General features: G+C 41.8%; 1 long non-coding RNA gene across 2 annotated transcripts; it reads right to left on the reverse strand.

Moving 5' to 3' along the window:
• Window positions 1-5,019: 5,019 nt before the first annotated feature.
• Window positions 5,020-14,370, reverse strand: LOC129776297 (uncharacterized). Of its 2 annotated transcripts, none has more exons than XR_008743085.1 (5): window positions 11,071-14,370; window positions 10,897-11,028; window positions 10,518-10,726; window positions 10,256-10,464; window positions 5,020-5,369 (listed from the first exon to the last, which is right to left on the reverse strand). It is a non-coding gene; the product is annotated as an uncharacterized LOC129776297 (long non-coding RNA). The 2 variants fall into 2 exon arrangements; XR_008743083.1 differs by having other exon boundaries at window positions 10,897-11,008; window positions 11,071-14,367.
• Window positions 14,371-16,653: the final 2,283 nt, after the last annotated feature.

The following is a 16,653-nucleotide window of genomic DNA, read 5'->3' on the forward strand; positions in this document are numbered from 1 at the left end:
GTCGCTGCCAAATGGTCACTAGCAAGATGACTAATAAATCGTGTATGATTTAATGGTGACATTCCGATCGATCAATTAATTTTTCGTGAATTCGAGCATTGTTTCAGGGTTTAAAATGTCATCAAAGTGCAACGCATTTGAAGCCGGGTGTGAAAAAGCTATTTTCAGCAGTGAGTGCTGTGTTCTTCTGTGGAAACTGGAAGTTTGCGAAACATTCGCAAACAATGAAACCTCTCCCTCACTGAGAGCATTCATTCAACGGCCCTCAGTGCTACCAAATATTTGTGCTAAAAAGTTTCATTCTTGAATTACTATAATGTTTGTTTTTCGGCATTCATAATTCCTACGTTAACTATGCGGTCGTATCTTAGACACAAGCGGCCCGCGACACCATGACTACCACGTGTTTGTGGCCCATCTGAAAAAAAGGTTGAGTACCGCTGTCCTAGACGTACAGACTGAATAATGGTTAGTAATCTATACAATAATCTTTGGGCCCTATTATAGAAATCGAATCGAGGATTCGATACAATCACTATCACTATCACACCGAGTAAAATCTGGAATTATAGAAATCGAGGAAAACTGCTCGATTCGTTAGCAAGCTCGAATGTCAGCGGTTGTGATGAAATATTTTGAAACAAGTTCGAAATGTTCCACGAAGCACCATAGAAAGGATGCCAAATCTTTTTTTGAGGCATCTGCTATGGAAATGTATTTCCAAAAGTGTTAATATGGTTATGTTTTGGAGTAAATTGATATTCCCTCAAAGAATAAAGCTTAATAGGCGTAAGGCACGCATGCATGTGTAATAAAAACGACAGCGTGGAACAATTTACTTTACAAAAAATATAATTATTAGAAAATGATAAGTTCATGCATTTTCATGACTGCGATCTATGGAATTCCGTAAAGAGTCACGCAAGAATTTTACTTTTTTTTATCAAAACAATTTTTGTCATTCATGTAATGCAACATGTAATTCTCTTTTAGCGTCGATTTCTTGTTGTAGCGGCGTCAATAGCTTTATTGTATTGCGGCCACCACCTGTTACTCTAAATTCTCGTTTGTTGTGTGCTAGTGTTTTCTTTACGTTCCCCTCATGTCAATCCAAACCTGTATTTTAAATAAAATCATTATTGTTTTGCAGGATAGCTTTAGCATATGGTATAGAAAGTTTGGAATCTTCTATAGGAGCATTGCGACCACTGCGACCATTAGTTTGATCTATTGTAGTGAAAGTGGTGTAGTTTGGCATAGTATAGCAATAAAAAAGAAAATTGCTGCCAAAAATAACGTACTAATGTATGCTATTAGAAGTAAACAATAATTTTTAGGTAGGAAATTCGGTTGAAAGAAATTCAAAGAGTATGATAAAATTTACTTATGAAAGTTATGTGTATCGTGAAAGAAATACTTACTTTCTACCAACCAAGATGCACTAATGGTCTCAGTGCATTAAGCTCCTCTCTGAATTCCTCTAATTTTTTCTACACCGGGATTATATTAGAACTGCCTCCTCAAAAACCTCGAGCAATGTCTACATTCGCTTTCATTGGTTTAAAAAAAAAAACAAATCACCACCAGTTTGAACGGCTCAAACTGGTGGTCGGAATATGGCGGAAGATCGATAGGATCATTCCATGGAAGTTGACGTAGTGTAAACCGTATGAACTTCCTCTGTATGCGTTCAATACTGATTATGTGCGATGGCAACGGTCGGATTATGGCGGAAGATCGATAGGATCATTCCATGGAAGTTGACGTAGTGTAAACCGTATGAACTTCCTCTGTATGCGTTCAATACTGATTATGTGCGATGTGTAGTATGGGCACCAGACAGTAACAGCATACTCCAGTATACTGCGCACCAAAGAACAGTAGATCGACTTCAATGCATGTATATCGGTGAAATCGGAGGCGTGCCGGCGGATAAATCCAAGAGTAGCGAAAGCTTTAGCGGTTGTGATTCCTACGTGTTCGTTGAGCCTGAGTTGGGCGTCAATGGTCACTCCTAAATCACAGATGGATTTGACCCGGTCAAGCGAGTCCGCTTCAATAAAATATTCGTGATAAACAATGTTGTAACGGCGACTGAAGGATATGATCTTGCACTTCTTACTATTGACCAGCATGCCGTTATTGCCACACCATGTCAGCACTGTGTTTATATCTTCTTGCAAGGCGACATGATCCAGGGGCGAGGTGATGCACCGATAAAATTTTAGATCGTCGGCAAAAGAAAGTTTAGAAGAAGAGAGCAGTGAAGACGGGTCATTGACAAAGAGGTTGAAGATCAGAGGGCCAAGGACGCTACCCTGAGGTACGCCAGACGTGATACTAGATGGTCTAGATTTTGTATAATTAACTATTACGTACGCGGAACGATCCGTCAAGTACGACCATAAGCACTCCATTAACCAATCGGGAAAGCCCGTGTGCTTAATTTTGTTGATAACAGTAATATGCGGAACAGTGTCGAATGCCTTCGAGAAATCAATGTACACCGAATCTACTTGACGCCTGAGCTCTATTTTACAAGATAGAGCGGTGACGTAACACATGAGGTTGGTCGTGGTACTCCGATGTATCATAAAGCCATGCTGGCTATCGGAGATGATCGAAGATTACACGTTGTACAATACCTTGTGAACTAACTTTTGATGACATTGCTCGAACAACTCAGTATTGATATTCCACGATAATTGCTGACATAAACGCAATTTCCGGATTTATGGATCGGCACAATACAGGCACGTTTCCATGCAGCCGGGAATGATCGGTCGCGCAGAGAGCGGTTGAACATAAGAGCGATGGGCCCCGCCAAGGTGGAAGAGCAGTTCTTGAGAAGCAAGGGAGATATTCCATCCACACTCGATGCTTTCTTGGTGTCAAGATCCTCAAATTCTTTTTTCACATCTTCAGAGGAGAACTGAAGAACTGGAAATGTGATGTCATATGATGGTATGTGAGCAAAGCAATTGCGACGACAAACGGGCGACACTTTGCTGAACACACTCTCAAAAAATGTAGCGAAAAGTTCCGCTGCTTCTGCATTCGAACTTGCATCAGATTCCCCGTATTTCACATTGAATGGAATGCGGGTAGATTATCTCCGTGTTCTTACAAAGTCCCAGAAGAGTTGAGCATTTAGTTTCATATTGGACTGTACCATAGAAATTGTAATTTTGAAGTTACTTTATGAACAACTAGCTCTTTTTCCAGGGTCGTTACCCCGCAAGCTCACCGTCAACTATTAGGCGTCTGTTGGGAACTGAGGGGAATTCTATCAGAGATTATACACACTTCCCAATTTGTAGAGCCCTCAACCACTGTTCAGTACTACTTGATTCAACGTATCGTAGAAAGTCGAAAGTAATTCATCCGCAGTTCCGTCGCTCATTATACCGTCCCAGTCAATGTTGGTGAGTGTGTCGTTCAGTCGGTCGAAATCACAGGCTTAACATTAAAAATAACATTAAAATATACTCTTTCGCTTGAATGTAGTTTTCAATTTTACACCATAAATAATATTCGTCTTTATGCCGCTTTGAAATATCACTCCGAGCTTCAGTTCAAAAATCGCTGCCTGATCTGAAAACGAGACACAGGATAAGCTTCAGAGATGAGGAACTGACAGCGATAAAGGAACTGGTAGATGGTCTCGCACCACTTTTGGCGCTGTTGAACTGCTATGCGTGAAGAACTGCACCCTTTATGAAGCTGACGTATGAAAGGTCTCAACGTCCAGCCCAAGCTCAACGTATATAAATAGATTGATGAAACCCATCAGACAAGAGGATGTAACCGTTTATTACAGAAGCGTTAGGTTTTTATTTTAATTTTGTGTGTTTAAGAATTGTCACCTTTTTAACGTTTTGAAGTAGGGAATCATAAATGTCAAGTAGGGAATAAATCGAATTAATGTGTATGAATGTATGTAAAAAGAAGGCGAAATGGCGAGTCGGTATAGCAGAAGATTTTATAAAGAGAGGGTCAGCAATATGATGGAGGCACAATAGAGTGGAAAAATGAAAAAATGCTGTTGAGAGCATCCGCCATGAAGCTCGGGGCTTTTTGAAACCAGGCGTGGTGTGTAACGGACGTTTGTCCCAAGTTCGGTCGAGAGTTTGGATCAACGAACCTCGTGGTTGACCATCGCACACCTTCGCTAGAGGGACCGAGCTACGCCCAATCGTTAAGGAGCGATTCACCCTCTGGCTAGGTTGGCCATAACCATAAAGGAGGGCCCCTCTCGGCAGTGTCTTTCCGATATCGTCCTGGGCCTGTCGATTGTGTCAAAGAGGGAAGACGCCGGTCACAGGTCAACCTTCCACGTGACGACTGGCCGTGGACTTTAGAGACTGACGGACAAAATAGAAGACCCACTTTTGAAGACCAGATATCAGCCCGCTTCTGACCCACTACCCTCTCGCCACCAAGGAACTGCTCGCCAAAAACCAGAATTGTAAGATGAATAAAAAAAGGTAAAAGAAGGTGAGAAAATCTTTTATTTGATCCGCGAAGCCCCTCCAATTACCCAGTAGTAAGCCGATCCTGAGACACAGTTCGAGGGGTCTCTTGCTACTGAGACTTTCCGGGATACAGACAGTAGTTCAGTAACATTTGGCGCCCAACAATAACACACGAAAGGTAATTGGAGGATCGAGTAACATAAAAATCTAACGATTTTAGTTCCAGGCGGCGGGAAAGTGCACAATCGGAGTTCATCCAATTGTGCAAGTTCCCGACATTGTTCTTCATCAATCAGTGTCGAGTAATTACTTTCAAAGAACTTAAGAGACAATTGCTGAATTTTAATCGGTTCGTGAAAGTGCATAAGAAAAACTATTGTGAAAAAGCACGGAACAAAGCAGTTAAATTTTGTTCAAAGAACAACCGACCGACACAAAAGCATAATAGGAAGAAATTATTCGACAATTGATCGCTGAAAATCTGAAAAGCCATTGAAACCCATAACAGCCAAACTCCATTTGAATTAACAACAACAACTAAAACTATTCAGACTTAAAACTAGTGATTGTATATAATACATAGTTTTGATTAATTTATATAATCGCGTTTTTTTGAAAATGTTTTGTGCTGGTGAATGTTTGTGACGTAATAGTGTCCTATAATTTTGAATTTTTATATAAATGTGTTGAAATTATTTTCATTCTAATTTAATTCTATTGCTGATCAAGTTCTAATTGAGTTTTATAATGAATTCCGTGTGTTTACTGCAATATCGATCGATGAATGTGGATCATTTGCTAGTCGATGAAATTGAGCATGAGCTACAAGTGCGTCAGGTTCCATTCACTGAAGCTGAATCCCGTGATGTGAAGAAAAGAAAACTGCGAACAATTCTGAAAGAACAGAGGGAATCTAATGAGTTTGAATTAACTGTGTGTAATTCTCAGGAAGAATTCGGGAATGAATATCTGAAATTAAAAGAAAAAATTGCCGAAATACAATATAAATTAGAGAATATTAAAACCAAACGAGTTGATTTGCCCCCGTTCAAAACGAGATTGATTCATTTGTATTTTCGAGTTATTCGTCTGAAAAAGAACTTCAATACAGAAGGCTTAGAAGCAACTGCTTTAAAGCTATTGAATGATAACTTTTCGCTTTTGTCTTCGGACATTGAAGCTAGAAAACTCACAGAAGAAAGAATTTTGAAACAGATGAATAACTTGAGTGTACGAGAAGAAACCGTAGAACGGGATGATAATAATACAGAAATACATGAAAATTCAGAAGTTAGTAGTGAAGAGGAAGAACCAGATCCACCAGTGAATACAAGAAAACACAGAAGAAGAAATAATCCTCATATGAGAGCTGATCAGAACTCAATTGAATCGCATGAAATATTGAAAAAATTGATAGAACATATTGATACTTTTATTGAAGCTAAATTGAATACGCGGGAGGCTTCGAAGATCGTTGGGTTTTTTTTTTTATCTTCGCTTGTTTTACGTCGGCATATTTCCGCCACTTTAGTGCCAATCACCGACATCAGGGAGGCGACTCCACCTGTTCCTACCTATCAGACTCAACAACTCATGAGCCGGGCCAACTTCTTTTACTTCCCGTCCGAAGGAAGACGTAACCAGAGATTTTTCGCCTCAGAAAATCCCAACGACGCCAGCTGGGATTGAACCCAGGCCGATCGGATTGTGAAGCTGTTACGCTAACCACACAACCACTGGCGCCGTCGATCGTTGGGTTGTCATCCAAAAGATCTAAGAATAATAGTGAAGGGAAACAAAGGGATGATTATGAGAAGGGTAACCATGACGAAATTTTGAAACCAAAAAAACACAGCATGAAAAAGCATGGAAGACATAATGAAAAAAGTAGCGATGACAGAAGTAGTTCTGAAACTGAAAGTGATACGTCGGAAGCTCCAAAGCGAAGACCGCGGTCTGTAGCAGATTGGCGAATGAAATACGATGGGAGAGATGAAGGGAACAAGCTGAACAAGTTTATAGTAGAAGTTGAATTTATGGCAGAGGCCGAGAATATAAGCAAGAAGGCTCTTTTTAAAGAAGCGATTCATTTGTTTTCCGGTGACGCCAGAATGTGGTTTATAGAGGGGAAGAGAAATAGGTTATTTGGAAGCTGGAATGAACTTGTTGTAGATCTTAAGCAAGAGTTTCAGCCCCCAGATATGGACTTTCATTACGAGCAACAGGCAGCCCAACGGAGACAGAGAAGATCTGAGACTTTCATGGATTATTACCATGCGATAATGGAGATTTTCGATTACATGGCGATACCTCCTATCGAGCAAAGAAAATTCGATATAATTTTTAGAAATCTCAGATCGGACTACAAAAATACATTAGTGATAAAAGGGGTAAGAACATTGCCTGCTTTGAAACAATGGGGGAAAAAGTTAGATTCAGCCAACATGTGGATGTATCGGGGTAGGGAAGGGGAAACAAGGAACAAACAAGTTAACGAATTGTCTAGTCCTATGTTTCAAAAATCTAAACCCGTAGAAAAGTCTTGGAAATCGAGAGATTTTCCGAAAACGAATTGGAACCCAATAAAACAGCCGGTACAATCACATGTTATGAAGAAACCCAACGAAGATAGAACGCAAGAAGGAACAAGTCAAGCGAATTTGCAAAACCGCGTCGAACATTATAAAATCCCAGACAAATTGATATGTTTCAACTGCAGAGGGAAATATCATCATCACAAGAACTGTTTGATGGAAAAAGAAATTTTCTGTACTGTCTGTGGATTCCATGATTTCACTAAAGGAAGGTGCCCTGTTTGCGCAAAAAACCAGCGAGGTTCGACGTAGGAGGTCGTCGATCCAAGCATGAAAATCCTCCCACAATTTTCATGCCATTCAATTACGATGTTGGCGAATTTCAGATTAATTTAGAAGGCGATAATCGTCCGTTTGCAAGAATAAGGGTAATGGGTATTGAACTGATCGGGCTATTGGATAGTGGCGCACAGGTGTCCGTCTTAGGATCTGGGAGTATTGCACTATTAAAAAAGTTGCGTTTGAAAATTTTCTCGTCGAGAATTAAACTCTCGACAGCAGGTGGAGATCAAATGGGAGTAATAGGATATGTCAATTCACCCATCACGTTTGAAGGTAACACTCGAATAGTGACAACACTGATAGCCCCATCAATGGAACGTCAGCTCATTTTAGGGATAAACTTTTGGAAAACTTTTAATATCGAACCTACGATTCATGTATCCTGTGACCAGGAAGTAGAGGCAATTCAAGCTGAGTCCGGTTGTCAAGGTAGCGAAAATTGTTTAACCATTGAACAGCAGGAGCAACTTGATGAAGTGAAAACTCAGTTTAAGACCTTCACAGAAGGAGAAAAGTTAGACATTACGCCCCTTATTACACACAGGATTGAACTAGAAGAAAGGTTTGAAAAGGTACTCCCGGTGCGATTGAATCCGTATCCTTGGTCGCCCGAAGTTCAGAAATATGTGAATGAGGAATTAGAAAAGTGGTTAAAATCGGGTGTTGTCGAGAGGTCGACTAGCGACTGGGCTTTGCTAATAGTACCAGTTATTAAGAAAAATAATGAATCTGTGGAAGATGGTATCAAAGTAAGAATGTGTTTGGACGCGAGAAAATTGAATGAAAGGACTAGACGAGATGCATATCCCTTGCTTCACCAGGATCGAATACTGGGAAGGTTGGAATCGGCAAAATACCTTTCAACGATAGACTTGTCCAAGGCATTCAGGCAGATACCATTAGCCCCAGAGTCACGTAAATACACCGCATTTCGTATTTTCGGGAAGGGTCTATTCCAGTTCACGCGTCTACCATTTGGTCTAGTGAACAGTCCAGCGACTCTCTCGAGGTAAATGGATCAAGTTCTTGGACACGGCGAATTGGAACCGAATGTGTTCGTGTACTTGGACGACATTATTGTAGCAAGTAACACATTTGAAGAGCACATACAAAAACTGAAAGAAGTAGCAAAAAGGTTGAATGCCGCGAACTTGTCCATTAACTTAGGGAAGTCGAAGTTCTGTGTTCCTGAACTTCCATACTTGGGCTTTATTCTCTCTCAGTATGGAGTGAGGCCGAATCCAGAAAAAGTAGAAGCCATTGTGAACTTTGAAAGACCATCCTCTGTGAAATCATTGAGAAGGTTTTTAGGCATGGTTAACTACTACCGCAGATTCATTAATGGATTTAGCGAGTTAACGGCCCCATAAACAGATCTCTTGAAAGGCAAACCGAAAATTATTACATGGAATACCACAGCTGAAGAAACGTTCAACTCCTTGAAGGAAAAACTTATTACCGCCCCCATTTTAGCTAACCCGAATTTCGAGCTTGAATTCAAAATTCAAACAGATGCCAGCGACACAGCAATAGCTGGCATACTGACTCAAGAGCATGAGGGCAAAGAACATGTGATAGCTTATTTTTCCAGAAAGCTGACCACACCTCAACGAGCATGGAAAGCTGCGGAAAAAGAAGGAATAGCTGCATTGGAAGCGATTGAAAAATTTCGACCTTATGTTGAGGTGAAGAGGTTCACTCTGATCACAGATTCATCTGCGTTATCCTTTATAATGAATACCAAATGGAAGCCGTCCTCGAAATTAAGTCGTTGGAGTATAATGTTGCAACAGTATGATATGCTGATACAACATAGAAAAGGAAGGGAAAATGTGGTAGCTGATGCGTTATCCAGAGCAGTGGAAACGATGGAAGCTGTTGAGAATAACGAATGGTATGCAAAACAGTTTTATAAAGTACAGCGAAACCCTGATCTGTTTGCTGATTTTAAAATTGAAAATAACAAGCTTTTTAAATTTGTATCCACCCCCACTGAAGGCTTGGATTACCGTTTCGAATGGAAACGTTGTGTTCCAGAATGTCTTAAAAAAAACTATTCTGGAACAAGAACATGATGATTCCTTACATCCAGGGTATGAAAAAAGCATTCATAAAATTAAAATGAAATATTTCTGGCCGGGAATGGCTTCAGATATCAAACGACATGTTCAGAATTGTCTTATTTGTAAACAGTGCAAGCCCTGTTCGCAGTCACTAATGCCAACAATGGGTCAGCAGCGACTTGCAGATAAGCCGTTTCAGATTGTAGCTCTAGATTTCATTCAGAGCCTTCCTAGAAGCAAATGTGGCAGTCGCCATCTGATGGTTATCTTGGATCTATTCTCAACATGGGTTGTGCTAGTGCCAACGAAAAAAATTGAAGCCAAATGGGTCTGTCAGATTTTAGAGAACCAGTGGATAAGACGTTATGGAGCCCCGGATGTAATTATTAGTGATAATTCTACTACCTTCACAGGAAAAGAGTTTCAAGCATTATTGAAGCGAAGAGGGATTCGTCACTGGCCCAATTCCCGACATCATAGTCAGGCTAATCCGGTTGAACGAATCAACAGAACGATAAATGCTTGCCTCCGAATCTATATGCAAGCAGATCAACGATTGTGGGACACAAGAATTGCGGAAGTTGAGGAGGTCCTCAACACAACGGTACATTCTGCGACAGGTTTCACTCCCTATCGTATCCTTTACGGTCATGAAAAGGTAGTTAAGGGCGAGGAACATCGGCTAGAAAGAGAAGGTGACCTTTCTCATGAGACCAGAGAAGAATTAAGGGAACAAATTAATGGAGATATTTTTAAAAAAGTAAGAAATAGTCTACAGAAAAGTGGGGAAAAATGTAGAAAGATATATAATTTGCGATATAAAAATTTTGCGCCAACTTACCAGGTCGGCCAAAAAGTGTTGAAGAAGAATTTTAAGCTGTCCTCTGCGAGCGGCCACTATAATGCCAAATATGGTCCGCTTTTTATCCCTTGCACTATTATTTCCAGAAGAGGCAGTAGTTCCTATGAGCTCCAGGATGAGAAGGGGAAAAATTTAGGCATTTTTGCCGCCAATGATATTCGGCCGTTGCAACAGGCAAAGTCAGGCGCCTAAAAATAAACAAATATTAGGAATTTTAGATTTTTGTTATAAATTATCAAACCTTTCTATAGATTATTGACTCAACTTTAAGTCATTAATTATTGACTAGACTTTAGGTCATAGTCGAGATGCATGCATTGCATGGAGGTCATCAATGTCCAAAAGAAGCGTGACCTACTGAGTATACTCTCATAGGAATGAGGGGTTGAAGTCAGTATAGAAGCCTCAAATGCATTTTATGGTTAAATGGATCTCATACAGCATCCATGCCTGAAACAGAAAATGGGAGAAATCAGTGACGTCATATCCAAGAAAAATAAGATGAAAAGAAACAATAGTGAAATTATAGAAAGAAAAAAAGAAAAGAGTAAATGAACCTTAACCTTGTAGCTCATTATTTAGACTCTTTTCCCTATAATTAAAATTGTAAGAATACTTACCGATACTAAAATTGAAATTGTATATACCAATCTACTCTCGAATCACGCTTGTTTCTAGTGCCATTCCTTGTATAATCAGGTGGCCAACTGGTTGAATAGACCTAGAAATCACCTGTTTCGAACAACTCAATACTATATTTGATTACACAATAGTTTATTAGCACAAAAACTCACTTGTTTGTTCCTTATTTAAACTAAACTAATCGGTCTTATCTTGCAAATGAATTAAACACTTTAAATTACACAGTAGAACAATAGTAACCGTGTTCACGCGGTCAATGTTATAGGGAAATTGATGGTCTTGGAAACAATAGAGACAAGGTCAATATACAAGGTGTCTAGAGGAAACACTAGAAGTAGTAGAAACTCACCACTGGTGAAATTATTGTGCACTGCATCAGGGCTGAACTCAATCATGCGATTATGGCAAATTTGATAGGAAATTTAGCTTTTAGTTGTTGATGATTTTAACTTGTTGTGTGTATGTGTCGTAAATTGTTTTTGAAAATTAATTAACTGCTACGGGAACGATTTAAATTATTATTATTGTAAGCTGTATTTTAGTAAATGTCTTTTTATTCAGTGATTGTAATAATCGATTCTTGTAGGACTAATAAATGATTAAGCTAGCCTAATCATTTATTCTCCGAGGTGGAGCATAGTGTAACCGTTTGTTACAGAAGCGTTAGGTTTTTATTTTAATTTTGTGTGTTTAAGAATTGTCACCTTTTTAACGTTTTGAAGTAGGGAATAAATCGAATTAATGTGTATGAATGTATGTAAAAAGAAGGCGAAATGGCGAGTCGGTATAGCAGAAGATTTTATAAAGAGAGGGTCAGCAATATGATGGAGGCACAATAGAGTGGAACAATGAAAAAATGCTGTTGAGAGCATCCGCCATGAAGCTCGGGGCTTTTTGAAACCAGGCGTGGTGTGTAACGGACGTTTGTCCCAAGTTCGGTCGAGAGTTTGGATCAACGAACCTCGTGGTTGACCATCGCACACCTTGGCTAGCGGGACCGAGCTACGCCCAATCGTTAAGGAGCGATTCACCCTCTGGTTAGGTTGGCCATAACCATAAAGGAGGGCCCCTCTCGGCAGTGTCTTTCCGGTATCGTCCTGGGTCTGTCGATTGTGTCAAAGAGGGAAGACGCCGGTCACAGGTCAACCTTCCACGTGACGACTGGCCGTGGACTTTAGAGAATGACGGACAAAATAGAAGACCCACTTTTGAAGACCAGATATCAGCCCGCTTCTGACCCACTACCCTCTCGCCACCAAGGAACTGCTCGCCAAAAACCAGAATTGTAAGATGAATAAAAAAAGGTAAAAGAAGGTGAGAAAATCTTTTATTTGATCCGCGAAGCCCCTCCAATTACCCAGTAGTAAGCCAATCCTGAGACACAGTTCGAGGGGTCTCTTGCTACTGAGACTTTCCGGGATACAGACAGTAGTTCAGTAACAAGGATTATTTTCTGCTGTTGTGTTAAGCAGTAACGACGTGTTTTAACTTGCTCGTGTATCTAGTAGAAAGAAAAGAAAACTAAAAGAGTTAGTTCTCTCGCGCTGGACGTCGACGTCCCTATGAATCAAGCCGCAGGCAAAACGCGCCCTGGCGCAAGTGGTAGCAGCAACGGGAAGCACTCCCGGTCTACAAACGTTGCCGAACTATCGGGCGAATCTCCTGATCCGTCGGCTAAGAAGCAGCTGGCGAACAATCGGTATGCTGTTCTCGAGAATGGTGACGAACCGAAATTGGAAAAAAGCAGAAACTGCCGCCGATCTATGTGAAAGGCTTCCTGGAGGGGCTTCATGCTCGAATTGCCTTTTTTATCGAGAAGTTTGAGGTGCACCATCCGCCGTAGTGGGGGGGGCTTCAAGTTGATGGTCCCTGCTATGAGTCACTACAAGGCCGTGCTGGAGATACTAAAACAGCTGAATTGTGAGTAATTCTCTCACGACATCGAAGCTGAATAACCGCTCAAGGTGGTGCTCCGCGGTTTCCACGATATGGACTCCAAAGAGTTATCGGCTGAACTCGAGAAAAGCCAGTTCAAATTTATAAAATGAAGCGGCACGACCAGACCCAGACGTACGGTGACCAACTTTATTTCGTCCATTTCGCCAAGAACCCGACATGCCTGAAGGACCTCCAGAATATCCGGTAGATGTTCCATATCGCAGTTGTGTGGGATCGCTAAAATAGGTCCACAGTTGTTTCATATTTGGGCATGGCATCCCGCTACGTTAATTGCTGCAAAACCCACGACGCTGATGCATGTGAACACATGAAGGACGGTGTCCCTGTCTGCGCAAACTGCGGAGCCGGTCACAAACCCACCAGCAGTGCTTGTCCGAAGAGGGCATTGTATATTCAGATCCGGTCCCGGGTCTGTCGTACTCACGTGTAACATCCGGCACGACCGCCGAGGGCGCACCTTTGAATGATAAGGAGCTCGTTCTGCTAGTCTCCGAGGTCATCAGGATTCAACGCACATGCAAGACATTGAATGTCGTCTCCAAGTATGGACCGTAACTTCTTACGTATAACTAACTGGAACGCTTGCTCGCTCAAGAGCGAAGCCATTGAGCTCGTTGACTTTCTGAACGAGCACGAAATATGTTCCGATCGCGGTGATTCGGATAGACCGAAAGATATACGCGATACGTACTGTGTGGTACGGACTGAAGTACTCAAGGCAGGGTGGCATGTGCTGACTATAGACGGGAACCCTACGTGTTGGCCGTCAACGTCAGTGTCGACTTCTCGGTGGCGACCCACGCTATTTCCTGCCTTCGACTCTTCAACCGTCAAGCAGGTAAGACGTGCTGAAACTAACCGGGTTTCGTGATCCCTTTCCCCAGTGATAAATCGAATCCACACAATGGCGATCCTGCCAGGGGTTGCAGTTTTTTTTTCTTTTCTTTTCTACAACTGCAACGTAATTGGCGAACAAAAAAATCAACACTTTGCTGGGGATAGGGATCATTTTCAACTGCTTATAGAAGCGTGTGTTATTTTTTGTTTTTGTGAAAGTTTTGGTGCTCAAAGTGAGGTTAGGTCTACAGCAACCCAAACACAAGTGATACAAAGTAATTGATGTGGCTCTTGTTGCAAGAGCTTCTTGTCCCGCGAGCGGATCCAAGAATCGCGCTAAGCGGGTTTAAATAACCGCGCTGAATACATGGAAACAACAGGCCAGGTGTGTAGAACCACCACATAGAGCGAACCGAATAAAGGGTGTGTCACATCAAATTGCATCACGGAAAAAACGCTGTAGAAATTCGGCCAGTAGACTTAATTTTGAAAAAAATTTGAAAATTTGAGACAGTAAAATAAAAACTATTAAACAACTTTTGGCATTTTCTTTTTATTCATACTTTGAGTCCAAGCCCGTATGCTCGCACCTTCCTCTTTACCCCGTCCATAAGGTTCTGTACAACGTCAGGTTGTAGTTTTTTTTGAACAGAAATCCATTTTCTCTTGAAGTCCGCCTCCGATTTGACAACTTTTGGGTTCTTCCGGAGGGCCTGCTTCATAATCGCCCAATATTTCTCTATTGGGCGAAGCTCCGGCGCGTTGGGCGGGTTCATTTCCTTTGGCACGAAGGTGACCCCGTTGGCTTCGTACCACTCCAACACGTCCTTTGAATAGTGGCACGAAGCGAGATCCGGCCAGAAGATGGGCGGGCCCTCGTGCTGCTTCAATAGTGGTAGTAAGCGCTTCTGTAGGCACTCCTTAAGGTAAACCTGCCCGTTTACCATGCCGGTCATCACGAAGGGGGCGCTCCGCTTTCCGCAAGAGCAGATCGCTTGCCACACCATGTACTTTTTGGCAAACTTGGATAGTTTCTGCTTGCGAATCTCCTCCGGATCGCTGAATTTGTCCTCTGCGGAGAAGAACAACAGGCCCGGCAGCTGACGAAAGTCCGCTTTGACGTAGGTTTCGTCGTCCATTACCAGGCAATGCGGCTTCGTCAGCATTTCGGTGTACAGCTTCCGGGCTCGCGTCTTCCCCACCATGTTTTGCCTTTCGTCGCGGTTAGGAGCCTTCTGAACCTTGTATGTACGCAGGCCCTCCCGCTGCTTCGTCCGCTGGACGAATGAACTTGACAAATTCAGCTTATTGGCGTCATCCCGGGCCGAACTTCTCGGATCACGTCTAAACTGCTTAACTACGCGCTTGTGATCTTTTTCACTGACGGAGCATCCATTTTAGCCGTTCTTCACCTTCCGGTCGATGGTTAGGTTCTCGAAGTATCGTTTAAGTACTCTGCTGACCGTGGATTGGACGATTCCCAGCATCTTACCGATGTCCCGATGTGACAACTCCGGATTCTCGAAATGAGTGCGCAGGATTAATTCACGACGCTCTTTTTCGTTCGACAACATTTTTCCAAATTTACGAAAGATTGACAGTGAAGCATGGCCAACGTGATCTATACACTCTTATCTGATTATAAGCGAAAGCTGAAGATATAATTACTAAAAATTAAATTTCTACAGCGTTTTTCCGTGATGCAATTTGATGTGACACACCCTTTAGATCAAGCAGAGCGGGTTGAAATAACCGCGCTGAATAGATGGGCAACAAGCTAAGCGGGTGAAACAAGCGTATGCAGCGGGTCGAATGGACCGCGCAAAGCCTAATTTGTTGAAATCATAGTAGGCGGATCAAGGTATCGCGCTGAGCGGGTTGGTATGACCGCGCTGAAATGAAAATAAATAAAGACAGGCGGGTCGAAAGACAGCGCAGAGCAGGAAAATCCCGTGTATCTGAAAAACTTCACCGAGCATGTTATCAGAGTCATGTTGAACATAATAAAACAAACATGGCAAAGAACAATATATTCAAAATATATCCGAAAGATTTTCTGTGTTTCCCTTTCAGTTTCAGCTATGTGGTATCAGAGAAGCGGATTCACAAACCGCGCTCTAGAATTAAAAAAGTGATTTAATTTGCATTGTTTTAATAAATAAAATAAATGAACAAGTGAATAAGCAAATATATAACAAACTTCTCAGTTCGGAATTGCTCGATGGTGAAGTCGTACAGGAGCAGCTTAAGAGCCCATCGCTGAAGTCGATTGGATGTGTATACAGGAATTCCCTTCTTAGAGCCGAATATCCTCAAGAGTGGAGAATGATCGGTTTGCAGAAGGAAGCGACCGAAAATCATTTTGTGGAATCTGGTTACTGCAAAAATGATCGCTAGCCCTTCACGGTCTGGTTGGCTGTAGTTTTTCTCTGCTGGTGTTAGAGCTCGAGATGCAAACTGAACAACCTTCAGGGCGCCATTCGGAAATCGGTGACTGATGGTAGCACCAATACCTACTGATGATGCGTCAACTGATACGATGTCAAGGTTTGGGTTGTAATGCGTCAACAAGAGCTTGGATGAAAGTATTTGCTTGAATTTAATGAACGCCTTCTGACATTCTGGCATCCAACTGAATATCTTCTCGGCTTGGAGTAGCTCATCAAGTGGGAAGCGGAGGGATCTCATACTAGGTACGAATTTACCATAGTATTTAATTGTTCCCAGGAAGGAACGATCTCCTCTAACGTCGGTTGGTGGTGGCATGTCGGTGATGACCTGTATCTTCGACGGATCTGGACGTAGTCCGTTTTGGTCTAGTAGATAATCCTGATATTTTATTTGGCGTTGAGCAAATGTACACTTTTCCGGACATATGGTGAAGCCAAAATCCTGAATGCGCTGGAACACTGCACGGAGATTGGCTAGATGTTCTTCCG

Source organism: Toxorhynchites rutilus, chromosome 1 (genome assembly GCF_029784135.1).
Source record: "Toxorhynchites rutilus septentrionalis strain SRP chromosome 1, ASM2978413v1, whole genome shotgun sequence".
Lineage (NCBI taxonomy): Eukaryota > Metazoa > Arthropoda > Insecta > Diptera > Culicidae > Toxorhynchites > Toxorhynchites rutilus.